At 31.2% G+C, this 16,742-nt stretch overlaps 1 non-coding gene and 1 pseudogene across 1 annotated transcript; both read right to left on the bottom strand.

Annotated features, from left to right (window-relative positions):
- Positions 1–5,492: 5,492 nt before the first annotated feature.
- LOC129322433 (benzyl alcohol O-benzoyltransferase-like) lies at positions 5,493–9,215 on the bottom strand (annotated as a pseudogene).
- A 4,752-nt stretch (positions 9,216–13,967) lies between these two features.
- LOC129284670 (small nucleolar RNA R71) lies at positions 13,968–14,074 on the bottom strand. The gene has a single exon (XR_008586915.1). It is a non-coding gene; the product is annotated as a small nucleolar RNA R71 (small nucleolar RNA).
- Between the last annotated feature and the right edge of the window lie 2,668 nt (positions 14,075–16,742).

The following is a 16,742-nucleotide window of genomic DNA, read 5'->3' on the forward strand; positions in this document are numbered from 1 at the left end:
TTTTCTTTGTTACATGTCACCAATAAAATAATTACTAAATTCTTTCCTTGATCTTTAGGCACATGAAAGGTTTGCTCAATTTCGAAAAAAGGATGTTGTGGACTATTATAAGCTATTGGGAATCATATTCAACAGAAGTACTACAACTGGAGTACTCCATCACTCTTCTACCCAAGACCTACTAAATAGTGATGAAGAAAATGAACTAGAAAATCAATATATTTAACAGTGGGGTTCATAGAGATTATAAGGATAGTTCAGATGATGACATTCAAGAGGTGGAGTATATCACATGAAGTGGAAAATGCATAATTCAAACAAAGAGCACAAGTCTAAGAAAGAGTTTAGAAAATATCAAATGGCAAAAACACTTGCAGTATGGGCTAAAGCTTTAAGGCAAGAGCAAAAAAATATAAGGGTGGTAAGAGTGTAGAGGCTAATTCTGAATATACTGCAGCTAAATATGTCATTGCTCTTGAGGAGATTGAAGGCATTCGAGCTGACATATTTTTCAAAGCTTTGGAAAATTTAGGGAATATGATTAGAGGGAAATGTTTCTTACTATGTCTGTTGATGGGAAAAGGAAATGGTTAGATATGCTTTAAAAACATATTTGTTGATCAATTAGGAAGGAATGTCCAGTAACATAGTACCATAGGCTATAGTCATGCGGATTATGTGTTACCCATGCAAGTATTGTCATTTCTCTTCTTCTTTTCCCTTTAAATGTTAGGTTTAGAACTTGCAAGCCTATATGTTTACACACACATGCCCCTTTTATATGAAAAACTAGCCATGCAATATCAATTAGTTGGTTATAGGAATGATCATTTGAAATTGAATAGTGTTATATGTGTGTTTGTAAAGTTGATTTTGTTCTTTTAAAATTGTATGACAGGTTATAAATAGAATGGATGTTGATAAAATGTCAAAGGAAAGTGATGAATATGCTTCTGAATCAAGTGATGATGACTTGCCTGAGTTATTGATAATTGATATGATTTATGATTATGACAAGGACTTTTTAAATAAAACAAAGGTTCGAACATACATTATCTGGTCATGACTTTGTTGCTGAGGTATTAAATGGATCTGAAACAACTTGCTTTGACTTGTTTCAAATGGAGAAGACATGTTTTTGTTAACTTTTGTAATGAATTGAGGGGGAAGAGCTTCTTAACAGACTAAAGAGGTGTGCTTATAGAGGAAAAAGTTGCAATGTTTTTATTCATAATTGGTCATAATGTTCGTCACAGAGTTATTACAGATCGTTTCTAACATTTAACAGAAACAATTTCTTGTTGCTTCAAAGAAGTGTTAAGAGAAGTATGTCAACTAGGAAAAGAGTTGATAAAACAAGAATCCTTGGAATTGCCCGACAAAATTAAAACCAATGCAAAATACTATCCTTGGTTTAAGGTATGAATTTTCATTTATAATATCATTTATATGTTAGAAGTAATGTTTTTTTTTTTTGGGTTTTGTTGTAGATTGTTTGGGTGCAATTGATGGCACACATATTAGCGCATGTGTCCCTACTAATAAGCAAATTTCATGTCGAGGTAGAAAGTCAACAGTTACACAAAATGTCATGTGCGCTTGTGATTTCAATATGATGTTTACATATGTGTATTCGGGATGGGAAGGAAGTGCACATGATGCAAAAGTTTTTATGGATGCACTTACCAATCCAAATGCACATTTTCCTTGGCCGTCTAGAGGTGAGCACTAGTATTATAATTTTGTTGCTTTTAATATATTTTTTTGTTTGCTTTGGTTTATTTAATTTTTAATTTAACATATTTTATATTGATTACTGATCTTGTTGATTCTGGCTATCCAGCACTGGAGGTTTTCTTCCCCTTGGGTGAAAGGTGAAAGGTACATGTGTAAGAATATAGAGGCGAAGCTAGATAGCCCAAAAGTCGGGAGGAATTATTTAATTATAGGCACTCATCTTTGAGAATGACAATTGAGCGTTGCTTTGGAGTTCTAAAAATAGATTTCTATTTTAAAGTTGATGCCTGCATATAAACCTACTAGGCAGCGATTAATAGTTATTGCATGTATATAATTCACAATTATATACACAAATGAATTTGCATGATGAATTGTTTAGGATTTGGGAAGAGAAGAAAAGGATATAGAGATAGATGTTATGAGTGAAGCTCCTCATGAGATAGGGGGAACAAGCTCAAATGATAATATCTTGTTGAGATTATCTGATCAAGGCGCAGCAGATATAGCAATGTATAGAGATCATCTTGCAAATAGGATGTGGGCAAACATAACTAATAGATTAGTTGAATTGATTTGGCAACATTGGACATCTTGTTATGATAAACAAGATTGAAGTAATAGAGTTTTCAAAACATTATTCCATTTATCTCATGAACTTTTATTATCTTATGTCATGTATATTACTTTTATTTTTAATTGTCTTTGGAATAAATGTCAGTTTCAAATTGAATTTAATTCATGAATTATATTTTTTCTTTTTAGTATATTTAGCTGTTTTGATTTATCACCCACAAGTAAATTATAAAATTATACCGTCAGTAAAATATGTTAGTAATAATATATAAGAAAATTTATATTCTTATAAATATTACTCATTTTGTAAACTGTAGGGAGCTTCAAAAAAAATTGTACTTTATAGCGGCAACATATAAATTAATTTTGCTAGGCAAAATAACAGTCAAAACATTTCTATCAAGCGAGTTTTATTGTATTTAGTTTTTAGTTTAGAACTTATTTTTAGTATTAATTTTGCCAAGCAAGTTTTTTTGTTTTTTAAATTCTAAAACTTTTTTTAATTACTATTACAAACAAGTTTTTTTTTTAGTTGTTCTCAAAAACAGTTTTTAAAATTGTTTTATAAAACAATTTTAAAAACAAAAAATTGAAAACAATAACCAAACAAGCTATTATTATCACTAGGATTGTTCTCTTTGTTCCTTATACAATTGTGAGCTTACCTTTAGTTCTAATAAGTTGTATTTGCTTTATACGTGAATCTATTGCCTTTTTAGTAAGATAAAGGAATACTTGTGACTGTAATTAGATATCAATGTTATTTAGCTATGTAATTGAGTTTACTTGCACGTTTTTTTTTTTTTTATGTTCTTAATCTCAAGATTTAAAAATTTGTTTATATCTTCTATAGAAATACTACATGAAACTAAAGAGTCAAGTAAATCCTCTAATAAGGAGAGTGCACAAATACAGATCCTATTCTTGAAGTAGATGAAGAAGAAAATCTATGCTGATGATATAGAATTGTGGATAAAGGCTGTTGTTGGGTGTTAGCAGAAAGGGTCACATCTTTGGCATTAATGCCTCTTTCATTTCATGCCTCTTGTCTGCAGAGACATCCTTACCCTCTCATCATTCTGCACTCCATCCAGAATTTGAGACTGAGTTAATTACAAAGGCGTGTGGATATTTTTGACATATATGAATCAAAAGCTTGCATCTATCATAAATGAGCAGCAAGAACTAAAGTATTGCGAAAAAAAATAGTATCTTACTCAAACGTGTGTCCCGCCTATAGAAGGTGAAGATGAAGGAGAAGGTGATGGTCAAGGTGAAGGCCAAGATAATGAAGTTTAATGATTAGAATATTATTTTACTATTTTAAAAAACTTTTGAGTAATTGTAATGTGGTTTGACATATACTTTTTTAATTATTTAATGACACTTGATAATGTTATGATATCTTTATTATGTTTCTGTAATTTTTTTTTGTGAAATATTGTCATTATAGGTTATGTTAAGAAAAATAACAATTAAAATTGGATAAATAATTTGATATTCTGTTTTGTAATTTTTGGGACGGATTTGCGACGGATACAATTATTCACAAACATTTGGGGCGAATTTGTGATGGCCTGGCACTTTGGGAAATTTGGGATGCATTTGTGACAAGTGTTCCGTCACAAAATATTGGGACGGATTTGGCACACTAATTGCGTCGCAAATTTTGTAATGCATTTGTGATGACATGTTTTGTCACAGTATTGGGATGACGTCTGCGTCTCAAAATGGCATCACAAAGTTCGCAACGGAACTTCATGTTTCTGTTGCAATTATTTGTGATGAGCAAATTAGTGACACAATGGGTTCCGTCGCAAAGGGTGTCGCAAATGACTGTTGGGACAAAAATTCAGTCGCAAATCTAGGACATATTCCGTCACAAAACACATGTTTTCTTGTATATAATACTATAGTTTCTTAATAGTTAACTTTGTTGGAATTTTATTATGAATTAACTTATAATAAGCCTAAACAAATTGATCTTTGTGATCTTGTGTGGATCATGATAAGCGGACTACACAAGTGAGCCCAATGGACAGAGGCCCAACTCACAATCTAGTAGCTGTCAGTTATTTTCTATCTCTTAAAATCAGAGATAATGAAATTAATTATTTTATTTTATTTAATAAGGCAGTTATCGATCTGCTCCATATAAATCGATCAGTCGATAACCGCAAACACACGACTTATGTTTTTTTGCTTTCATTATCTCTGAACTCTCTGAAGGTTTTGGGGACTAGTGAATGTGTACCCGTCTATAATCGAGGTAATCGAGATTTTTCAAGCGCTTATGGATTCTTTAGGTACGCATACAATATTTACTTATTCATATAATTGAGATATTTAAAAATAACAAACTTTGCTTTAAACGGTGTCTTGATCAACAATTGACTTGACATTGCATCCGTTTTAAAAGATCAAGCGTAAATTGCTCCACAATTTTTTTTAGGTTCCTATAGCATATTGTTTGAAAATACTTTTTTAGGGCAAAAATGAATTTTAATTCAAAAAATAATTGCTGATAAGCAATAATGATAAAAATACATAATCAAAATGCACACATTTTTTCTTTGTATGATTACTTTTCCAATCTTTTAAACCATTGGAGTTACTAGTTCTTATTTTGTTAGAAAATCTAAATTCAAGAATAGAAATCGTATTTTTTAGGCAAAAAGAGTATTTATTATAATAAATTTTTTATCTTAATGTGATAGTAATTTCAAAAACTTTAAAATTGACAATTTTGAATAGATAAAGGTATGGTTATAAATAAAAATATACCAATGCATAAGCATAACACATAAGTTATTTGCAGAAATAACTACTGAAAGAAAAACCATGACTCACATGCTGAAGCATGTAGCCCTCGTTCCTGTGAGACTTTAAAATTAACATAAATGAAATAATGACAGGTAACCAACATGTTAAGCCACTAGCAGAAAAATCTTCAAACTGTTTGAAGATTATTTAGGAAGATTATTGCTTGAAGCACCTTGGATTGTCAGCCTCGCAGAAAATTCCAAATTCAAAATATCAGGGGTTATATTTTTGTTTGTAATTTTTCCATCATTTTTTGATTAACTAATGGTTAAAATCAACTTTTATTAATGGTAAGGGTTAGCTTACATCATTTTAAAAGTTAAAGAAATAATTTGCACAATAAATAAGTTTAGGACCTATGATGTTATGCACTAAGCCTAGAGTTCAGGAGTATTTTACTCATTTATCTAATAAAATATTTAAGAACATTTATTCCAACAATCAACGTATGTAGCTACATACATAAATTAAAAATTGGCCCACCTAAATGTCATCATAGTTTGCTAATTAGCATGTTGTCTAACTCCTTGATAAATATCATCATAGCTTTGTGCGGCAAGAACATTGGTACTACAATGCCTTCCTCTCCTTTTGCATTCTTATGTGAAACAAAGAAACTTGCTCTAAAGAAAGTTCTAGCACCAGCCATTGCTACTCTAGCATATATTGCATTACCCCATCCAAAATCTACGTCCTTAAACCCAGCATGTGTTACATCTGACACAATCCAAGACCTTGAAGTTGCAAAGCAAGGTCGTCCTCTAATCACCATAAGATCTGCTATAGGTTGTATGTACTCTTTTGATGTCATAGCTTTAGATTTCTTGACTAGCTCTAGTGAGTATGCAAATGAGTTTCTGCGGAGCTTCCTAGCAGTGGTGGACAGCGGTTGGGAACACAAAAGCATTTCATAATAACCAGTGTGCAATAATGGAGGATTTGACTTACCTCTTACATTGTTAATGCACATAAACCGAACCTCCTTATATGGTTCACTCTAAAGCTATGGTGCGACAATGCCATATGAATGCTATGAGGACCTCAAACGTAGAGTCGTGACAACCTTGGTGTGAGGAAATAATTGATGAATGGCCTTTAACTTGCTGGGTCCAAAGAAGAAGAATGGTGGACCACGGGTTCATCACTTATTGTTTCATCATCATCAACACCTCAACGTATTCATTATGGGTGCATGTAATACAAGGTGGGTCCCTTGCATTTAGTAACTCTCTACACCAAACTGGAGGAATTGAAGGCTCACAAGCACCTCGTGCAATCTCAGCTAAGGCATTCAAGAATTGAGTAATACCAGGAGCATCACTCATTGTGTGATTTAAGCGAATAGTGAGAATAAAACCACCACACTAGAGATGTGTAACTGTGATGAAAGGAAGAAAAAAACCAAGATTAGCACACATTAAAGTAATTTGAAGTGAACACTAGCATGTATAAGGAGAACACGCACTCCCTTTAGTCCTTAATATGAGGCAAAGTAAATAGACTTTGTATTTATTAAGAAATGATAGTGGTATCCTTAAAATTGTTAAAAAAAATATATAACTTTTCAATTTTACCTTTCTTTGTAATTAATAGCCATTGTAAATTTTTATTTAGTGGTTCAAAAGACAATAAATACACAAGGGGTTAAGTTTTTTATTTAAAAAAAATTAATTACTCTAATTTTGTCTTATATTAAGACAAAAAAAAAAAAAGAGGCTTTCCAACTTTGACTCATACATATCAAAGATTAGAGAGATATATGAATGAAGAGACCTGTATGAGTAAAAGGGGAGAGTTAATGACTCCTTCAGAATCAGGAACACTATAAAGAAGCTCTTCAAAGCAAGGGAATGGAGGTTGGAGAGTGTCACCAAATTGGGAAAGAAAGACATCAGCATCAGCTTCAATGAATAAAACTCCTTCTTCATTACAATAAACCATAAGTTTACGATTAGGACCTTCCCTAAGTTGACCTGCAAATGGATAGTAAAAGACTAGGGTTTGAGAGAGTGCCATTTTGATAACTTGAGCAGGGTCCTTTCCTGCCATGGAAGGCTGGTGAGAACAAAAGTGTATTATAGGAATTTGAAATCTCAAACCATCTTGGTCATCAATATCAGAGAGTAGCTTCAGTTTATGAGGGGTAGGCTTGCCGGAGGTATCAATTCAGGTTCACACCTACTCACAATAAATTTTATGTCTAGTGGGGAAAATGATCAAGCCATGTCTCTATTAAACAAGCAAAGAATTTATAATTTGCAAAGAGAAGAGACTGATAATTGGTAGCTCTTTTGGTTTAGGTTTGTGATGCGAGCTAGGTAGTATTATATATTATATACTATATACAATGGGGCGTAGAGGTCAATTCAGCGTAGATAAAGAATAAGTGGTATAGAATTTGCATGAGGATAAAATATCTAAACTTTGAATTATTTTGTGATTCACTATAATACACATACATACATACATACACACACATTTGTATAATACATAACTTATTTCAAAACCTATCTAAATTGATGACACTAAACAGACCAAAATTGATCAAGTTCAATTTTAAACAAGATTTAGTTTCACTTTACTTTTAGTAAAATTGATCGACTTGGTTCATTAGTTCATGTTTTTTTTTTCAAGTTTAGTTATTATATTAGATTTATTTTATACTTGTTTTGAAAAAGTTTGTCATTTTTTACATTTTTATTTTTATTTTCAAGTTTAGTTATTTCTCCTCAAAACCAAACTGAAACTGATTTGTGAACACCCTTACTTTTTTAGGTGGCCGGAATCAATTGGAGCTGCTAATTTATAGTAGATATTGAAAATTTGTAAACCTCTAAATTAATATGGATTAAGGTGCAAAAATACCTTGAAACTTTTTCTCTATAATTTTTTTATATTCATAAGTTAATAATAATACATGAGCACCTATTATAACTTTATAAAAGAGGCCTACATTTTTTGATCTATTAAAACAGTATGATATTGCCGTTAGCGTTCTAGGCTAGCTCCCATCATAAGCCGAATAAATATTTCAATAAACATCATTGGCAACCAATTTTAAAATTTACATATAATATTTCAGTAAATATTCCCCACTATGTAACAATATAGGAAGTACTCCCTCCTTCCCAAATTATAAAATACTGTTAGAAAAGATTGAGTATTTTAAAATATAAGACACTTTAATAAAAATAAAGTTTCATTAATGATGCTTTTTCAATATTTTCTTTCTTATATATTCTTTCTCTTCAACATTCTTTTATCAATGGTGTATTAAATGAATGATAGTTTTGAAAGTTTATGTTTTTATCTTAAAAAAGTAAGATTGTAAAGTATATTTAATAAGTTTTATTAATATGTGAGATTTTATTTAAAAGTGTTCTATAATTTAGGACGGAGGGAGTATTATATTTATCCTTCCAACTATATCTTTAAAAGTATCTAGTATCTTGTGCTTTATGTTGGTATAAGCTCCCTTTTTCTTAATCGTTAAGAAAGGGTAACGTCCGTTAAATTAATGGAATGAAACTCACAAAAAAAAAAAAACTCATTTCTTGGTAGGAAAAAAAGAAAAAAAATACACTCATTTAATGGCAGCGAGTGTGTTAAGCCGTTTATCTAAGTTTAAGAAAAAATTGTATTAAAATAAAATGAGACACTATGTTCTCTTAACAATATAGTTCGAGGGGGAAAATGTGATACTTTATTATTATTAAACTCGTCTCCCTAATTCTTAATATAAAATCATTGGTTTAAAATACTAATTTCTTTCTCTAAAAATATCCTTTGTTTTGAACTTTTGATATTCCTTAATTAATTAAATAACTTCTTAGTAAAATTTTGAAATTTTAATAATTTTAACTAATTTTAAATGAGTCCTTATTTAAAACAACCGAATGAAGAACGTATATGGTATATGATGGAAATGAGATACTAGATAACCAATTTCATTAGGGTGGGTGGGTCGGTGGGTGGGTGTGTGGGTGTGTGTGACGCTTAGAACTTACTACTAGTTACCTTACTTCTCACGTGTTTTGTGCATTTAACCATAGTGGGGACCTTATCGAGGAAAACGACATCGTTGTGTCAATAAAATTACACCTACCACATATTTATGTGATGATTGTGAAATGTGAAAGAGAATTTGTGGCATTCAACATTCAGGTTGGACAATTATCTACCCAGTATCTGTTATTATCTGACAGCTGGATTGATTCTCGCCGCTCTTATATCAAGTCTCTTTCCTTCACCTATATATGCAACAAAATCCATTATCAATTTACTACATACATACATACATATATATAATTAATAATATGTACAACTATCCTAACCTTTTAGACTTTTTATTATAAACTCCCTGACATTATTTCTTAGTTATTTTAATAACAAAAGTTATTATGTCATTTATAAGTGTATATTTTATTATTAAATAGGCATAAAATTTTGATTTAAATTTGATTATATTTTTTAATATTTCACATCTATTACTTAATTATAAGATAAAAATAAATTTTGATATAAAATATATTTATATATCTCTTCTTTATGTTTTCAAGAAAATAATAGATGAAACAAAAGAGAAAAATGCAATAAAAAATAAAAGAAAAGATTATATATATCTATATGTGGATGGAAGTAGAGCCGGAAAAACAGGCCAAGCTCATCGGACCTATCCGTTTAAGCTCATATAATAAGAGGGCTGGGCTTGCAATTAGGATCTCAAAATAATAAATGGTCTTAAACGGGCTGGCCCGTTTAGACTCTAATTTAAACAGATTGGCCCTAACGAGCCAAGGACTAACCCATTTTAGCTTGCATATATATATATATATATATTTATTTATTTTTTTTATTTTCATGCCTTCTTTGTGGACCTCATCTTAGACTTGGACCGTCTTCAAAGCTAGAGCAGTGGAGCCCATATGGCCAAATCTACTAAGGGAAAGGGGAAAAAAAAGCCAAGTAGCCAACCCTAATAGCAATAATTCATTAATTTGGTAATTCCCTTCCCTTGAATCCCTGATCACCTCACAGTTCAGAGTCACGCTCAGTCGCTCATGCCGTCTTTGCCTCTGCGTCCCACGACAGTACAACTCATGCGATTACTTTTAGAGTCTTCACTCTTCATTCATCCTTCAAATTAGTGCTTGTCAACCTTTCAATTGCTCATTGGCCATTGCTCACAAGTCACGTTTTAGCTCACCAATGTCGACTGCCTCACTCCACTCCAGTCTCCAGATCCATTGTCAACGACAGTCGACAGGGCGACGCTAGCTACTAATCGCTCTCGCAAGTGTATGAGATCAAAGTAATAAATTACCTGGAGTATTCTAGGTGTTGAACCCACAAGGAAGTTATACTTTTATTAATTTAAATAATTAATAGTTCAAGAAAAATAGATAGAATGGATAATTTTGATGAAAATAAAGAATAAAAATAAATCAAAAAAATAATGATGATGAAAACACAATCACTTAAAGAGTTAGGATTTAAGATTCACCCTATAGGGTATTAGTTTCTACCCTTTGCGTTGACTATGATCAATTATAGTGACAACTATTCCTAAAATATCCTGATATTCTCCCAAATTATTAGTCCCTTTCTAATTAGCATTGAATTCGTTCCTACAATACTCAAGCAACTAATTAAATTGTGATATTATAGTTTAAGTTACCACAAATTTCTAGAACTATCCCTAGCCTAGTTATTTATGTTTATTTCTCTAGATCTAGGTTCTCTCTTCACCTCCCAGTCCATCAAAATTACCCATAGATTTGATTAAATGGTGGCTTAATCATTAAATCAATATGAAGAACAAGAGAAACAAATATAATTGGAAAAGGAAAAAAATATTCATAAATACAAATGCAAAGAGTCAAAACAAAGAAAATAGAAAACTAGCTCCCCAATTGGGCTACATTCCTACCCCAACTAGATAATTCATAAACACATAATAAAATAAAATAAAATCATTCTAAAATCTCCAATCATGAAAAATCATCACAGAGAAAATTAAAGAGTAGAAAAGAAATAATTATGAATTGTAGAACTCCTCAATAATCTCGCTTTTAGCCTTCAAAATGCTTCTATGAGCTCCAAATATTTCAGAAAGAATTCTTGAGGTACTTAGATAAGTGATTGGATGACTCCTCTCTTGATGGAGGGAGTATTTATAGTTAAAGTGGAGGCTCCTCTTTTTATTCTTTATTGATGTGGGACTGTAATATATATATATATATATATTATTTTATCTTTTGCATGCTGTACGTCACCTTCCTAGAATGTTTAGCCTCAATGCATATATTTGCATATGCTTGTGGTAATTTCTTTCTGCGTTCCCTCCCCTTATATATATATATATATATATATTTCTTTTTTCTTTCTTTTCTTCTATCAAGTTTATTTTTTTTTTCTGTAAAATATAAAGATAAAAAAATATGAGTAAATTTTGTATTAAAATTTCTTTTTATCTTATAATTAAGTAATGAGGGAAAAATATATAAATATCAATTAAATAGATGTTAAATCTTAATAAATATAATTAAATCCAAACCAAAATCTATACCTATTTAATTATAAAATATGCACTTATCAGCTGCATCAATCTCTCCTTATCGACGCTCAATCCGAAGGCTGCTGCTCACCCTTTAGTCACCACCTTCACTCTACTCTACCGGTACTATTTGAAGCCATCGAGTTTGCTATTGCGAGTCTCCAAATTTCATTCATCGAAGCCTTCATTCATCTCCTTAATGACAGTTGGTCACAGGTTTGAGCTTTTCTCCTTTTACCATTTTGATTTTTGCTTGGGTGTTTTGTTTTGCCTTGCAATTTGTTCTTTCCACTTTGATGCATTGATAAGAAGACGTCATTATAATGTCTACTTGTAATTTGACTATTTGAACTTATTGCTACTTGCTTTTGCTTATTATGTTGTGTTTAGTTTGTTTGTTTATTGTTTATTGTTGTTTAGTCTAATCTAGTTTGATATTGGAGAAAGATTTTATGTTGAAGTGAAAATGAATGAGGTATTTTCAATTTGAAAAAACAAAACAAAAAAAAAAGTACAAGGGCTTAAAGCCTGTAGGGCCGACCCTAAGCCCGTTATGCTTAGGGCCGGGCTTAATATATGAACCCTTTAAAAGGAACTCGAACTTAAACGGGCTGGCCCTTTTAAACTCGAGCTTAAATGGGCTGGCCCTTTTAAACTCGAGCCCATCAAGGGCCGGCCCTTTAGGGTTGAGCTAGCCCATTTTTCCCGCTTTAGATGGAAGGGGCAGCCCGCACCACATGATTAGACATATCAATTCACCAAGGAAATAGCGCGTGAAGATCGGGTGCAGTGATAATATATATATATATATATATCTCAAAGTCCCATATCAATTAAGAATGAAAGAATGAGCCTTTACTTTAACTATAAATACCCTCTTCATTAAAAGAAAAGGCATCCAATCACTTATCTGAATACTTCAAGAATTTTTTCAGAGATATTTAAAGCTCGTGAAAGTATTTTGAAGGATGAAAGTGAGATCTTAAAGAGTTCTATAAATCATAATTATTTCTTTTATACTCTTTAATTTTTTTTTATGTGATTGTTCTTCATGATTGGAGATTTTAGAATGATGTTATTTGATTTTATTATGTGTTTTTAAATTATCCAGTTGGGGTAGGAATATAGCCGAACTGGGAACTAGTTTTCTATTTTCTTTATTTTGACTCTTTGCATTTATATTTATGAATATTTTTGCTTTTTTCAATTATATTTATTTCTTTTATTTTTCATATTGATTTTATGACTGGCCACTATTTAATCAAATCTATGGGTAATCTTGATGGACTAGTAGGTGAAGAGAGAACCTATATCTAGAAAAATAAACATAAATAACTAAGTTAGGAATAGTTTTAGAAATTTGTGGTGACTTAAACTATAATTTCATGGTTTAATTAGTTGTTTGTGTCTCATGAGAATGAATTCAAAGCTAATTAAAAAGGGACTAATAATTCAAGTGAATATTAAGACATTTTAGGAATAGTTGTTACTATAATTAATTAAACTCAAAGGATATAAACTAGTAACCTATAAGGTGAATGCTAAACTCCAACGTTTCAAGTGATTGTGTTTTCATCATCATTATTTTCTTAATTTATTTTTTTTCATCGAATTATCTATTTTATCTATTTTTTGAACTATTAATTATTTAAATTAGTAAAAGCGTAATTTCCTTGTGGGTTTGACACCTTGAAAACTCTAGGTAATTTATTACTATGATCTCATACACTTGTAGGAGTGATCAAGTTTTTGTCACCATTGTCGAGAAAATTACAAATTTACTAACTACTTAATTTTTAGTTCATTTTAATTTTAATTTTTAATTTTTTTTCCATTTTAGTTTTATTTATTTTTTATTTGCAAGAAAAATATATCTCAGAGAAGAAGAAAGATGGGTGACAAAGCTATTCCAAAACCACCCATCATATTTAGAGATATTCAATGCCCATTCATCATATCTAATTTGTCATGCATCCAACTGAGTTCTAGAGTTCATAATTGTGAATTCAAAAGTATACACTTTAATGCACTACCTAATTTCAATGGGCATCAAACTAAAGATGTCTTGGACTTTATACAAGAATCGTATGTGGTAATTGATACACTACCATTAAATAATCTATCAGATGATGATTTAAAGTTGCATTGTTTCCCTTATTGTTTAAAGGGAGAAGCTCGTCAATGGCTTTTACGCTTACCAAAAGCTTCCATAAGCTCTTGGATGGAGATGTATGAGCAATTTATATTAAAATATTATTCTCCTCAAAAGACTTCAAAATTAAAGAACAAAATCCACTTCTTCACATAGCAAAATGGTGAATTATTCCATGAGGCCTGGGAACATTAAAATATCCTCATAAACCAATGTCCCCATCACCAATTTCAACATATACTCTTGATGGATTTTTTTTATAACAGACTTAATTTTGAATGCCAATCAAAAGTTGATAATGCAGCTCAAGGTGATCAAGCAATAAGACTACTATAGAAAGGGAGGAGTTTATAAAATGCTAATAGTAAATTCAAGGCAGAAGGCAGTTTGAGGAATGAGGGTGATGGCTAATGAAGTTTCTACATCAAATGTCTCATATAAACTTTAAGATTTAACAAAGAGTTTAAATTCATTATTGAAAAATTTTAGTTATGTTAATTCCCTTTCTTCTTCTACTAATAATTCTCTTCATACATATATTATGATCGTGACTATGTGGAAGAGGCTAATTATATAGGAGTTGGTACTGGTCGAGTTAATCCTTGGAATGACCCATACTTCAACACATGCAACCCTAGATGGAGAAATCATCCAAATTTCTCTTGAAAGAATTCCTCAACTCAGGGGCCATAAGCAGAGTTAGGCTTCCAACAACAAAGAAACACAATTGAGGATTGTACAACAAAGTTGGAGGAATCTTGGCTCAAATGGAAACTTATCAAGTGACTAGTATAAAGAGCATTAATCAAGAGATAGACCAACTTAAACAAGTAGTTGCTTCAACTCAAGCTTCTATAAAGAATATGGAATCTCAATGGGTAATTTTTTGAGGAATGTGGAGACTCAAATAAGCAATTTGGCTAGCTTAATTATCGAAAAGAGTCAATAAACTTCCAAGCGATACTAAAGTCAATCCATGAGAACAAGTGATGACAGTCACCTTACAGAATGATAAAGAGCTCTAAGAGGTCAATAGTAGGGCTAAAAAGATATTCAAATTGGTGAGCAAATAGAAAAATGATGAAGATGATGAGGTAATTGAGGTACTTAGAGTTAATAATGCAACTCAAAGTGGCCATTCTCCTTATAAAGCCAAACCTTATATAACTCCCCATTCCATATTCTGAACGCCTTCAAAAAAAAAAAAAGATCCACATTTAGGCTTCCAAAAATTCCTTGAGATGTTCAAAAAATTCAAATTAATATTTTCTTTATAGAGGCATTGGCAAAGATACCTGCTTATGCCAAATACATCAAGGAGATGGTTTCAAATAAGAATAAGTTGAAAGAATATGCCACCGTGACACATATAGAGGAGTGTAGTGTAATTCTTAAAAAAAAAAAAAAAAGCTACCAACTAAATTGAAAGATCTAGAGAGTTTCATTATTTCTTGTGATATTGGTTCTAATATTATTGAAAATTTTTTCTGTGATTAAGGGGGTAGTGTTAACTTAATGTCTTATTCTTTATGCAAGAAACTTAGGATAACATATTTCAAGCCGATCAATGTAACTCTTCAACTCATAAATAAATCACTCAGATATCCTCATGGTGTAGTTGAGGATGTCATAGTAAAATTTGATAAACTTCATATCCCTGTAGATTTTATTATTCTAGATATTAAGGATAATTAGAATGTTTCACTTATATTGGGAAGACCATTTTTAGCCACTGGGGGGTGTCTTAATTAATGTGCCTAAGGGAGAATTAACATTTAAAGTAGATGAATTGGAGTAAGTCATTACAATTAGAGCACATTAATAACTTAATATCGTAAATTTTTAATCTCTTTAAGTTAGATGAATTGGAGTAAATTAAGTGTGAATTTTGTTGGATTATTGAGAATTAGACTAATTGATTTAACCATTGAGGCTTTGAGGCATTTAGAGAAGAATGAGGAAGGATTAGAAGTGAAAATGAGGGCAAAAATTGGTTTCTGCCTATGTTTGGTCGCAGACACAGCTAATTGCGTTGTGTCCATCCACGAATGCTGACAGAAGGGTGGGGACAATTTAAGTGAATAATTATGTCTTGCGCTAGACATAAATAAAGGGTGCACATTGGATACCGGATGTAATAACCGCCCTAATAACCCAAACACCTAACACTCTATTATGATCATAGTAGAAATGATTAAACTCATTTACATAACATTAATTAACATAGTAGATAATAATTAAACTAAATCATTGGAAAGTTATTATATGATTAAAAGAAACAAAATAATAAATTTATAATTTCAAAGCAACACTACCATAAGAGAAAAGTATTTACTTTCATAGATAGGATTTAAACTCTATAAAAGTTCAAAAACCAATAGTAATCCTTCTATGGTAGGAAAAAAAAAAAAACTCAATTGAGATACTATCATAGTACAAAGGATTTTCCTAAATATATTTAACTAACAAAACTAATCATGATAGAAAAGAAATGACCCACTTTAAGATCCATCGTGGTTAAATGAACAAAATTGTACAATCAATAACTTCCATGCAAGGAAGATGGGCCTTGGGACGCATTCGAAGCTCACAAACATATTAATCCATCCTAAAGCCCATCAACACATTCCCAACCTCAACTCATGCCCAACAACATCCATTAACAGAAGTTCATAATAATAATCCATACACAAGGTCAATCCATAAATAATTCGAAATAAGTTTCTAGGCCTCTGGCCATCTGTAATAGCACTGTTCTTATAGTGCATAATTAAACAAATCATGCGGTTGACGATCCCTTACACATAACATATAAATCAAGAATGTTCTCAAAGTGGGATGAGTCCTAAATGGCAATATACAAATTTTGAAAACACATGTGATAACCAAGAGGCATTA

The sequence above is a fragment of the Prosopis cineraria genome, unplaced genomic scaffold (assembly GCF_029017545.1).
Source record: "Prosopis cineraria cultivar Desert tree isolate PC_DT_omini unplaced genomic scaffold, ASM2901754v1 PC10, whole genome shotgun sequence".
Classification (NCBI taxonomy): Eukaryota; Viridiplantae; Streptophyta; class Magnoliopsida; order Fabales; family Fabaceae; genus Prosopis; species Prosopis cineraria.